The sequence below is a fragment of the Morus notabilis genome, unplaced genomic scaffold (assembly GCF_000414095.1).
Source record: "Morus notabilis unplaced genomic scaffold, ASM41409v2 Scaffold2967, whole genome shotgun sequence".
NCBI classification, from domain to species: Eukaryota; Viridiplantae; Streptophyta; class Magnoliopsida; order Rosales; family Moraceae; genus Morus; species Morus notabilis.
Genome location: NW_010366305.1, coordinates 33141 through 33918, shown reverse-complemented (window position 1 = coordinate 33918; position 778 = coordinate 33141).

Here is a 778-nt window from a genome sequence, read left to right as displayed (position 1 = left end):
AACCCTTCAAATTTATTTTTGCTCAAGCCTCAGCACAGATGGACTCTCGTAGTGCCGACACCGATTTGCTAATAAACGAGGTGTCCATCCAAAACCATGAGTTTTATAAAGACCAAATTTCATGCATGGCTATGGATAGTGAAGTTGAGAGTGAAGAGAAATTAGAGGGATTATTTGAGGATTTCCTAGATGAAGAAGAGGTACGAGAGCCGTTGGAGGATGAAGAAGCATACGAGGCCATTGAATTGAGCTCATTTGTGATTTTATCATACACACCAACAACGGATCCTTACTTCCCTCCGACACCACCATCACCATATTATGTCCTCTACATGATCGAGCCCAAAGAAAAGTTCTCCTTCCAAGCTCATCATCAATCAAAGCGAAGCTGTGTTAGAACAATGAGCCGAATACTTCCAAATCATGCCAAGCTTGAGAGCATCCATAATCTAGACCCATATATCGTGTTGTATGTCACTTTTTGGGGGCGAAAGCCGCTATTTGACGCGAGCACTTCTCCAAACGTCCGGCTGAAGACATCAAAGTTAATAAACAAGTTTTGGGGTTGCTCTAAGGATTTGCAATTGAAACGAAACTCAAGCAGGCATTAGCAAGCATGAAAGCACAGATTTGGCAGCAGCAGTAGCGCTTTGGCGCTCAAAAGAGAGTATTTTGGGAAAAAAATGGCAGAGCACGTAGTGCTTTGGCCCTACCATGCAGCCCCTTGGCGCTACCTCTAATCAAAAAAAAAAAAAAAAAAACCCTTCAACTTTCAACC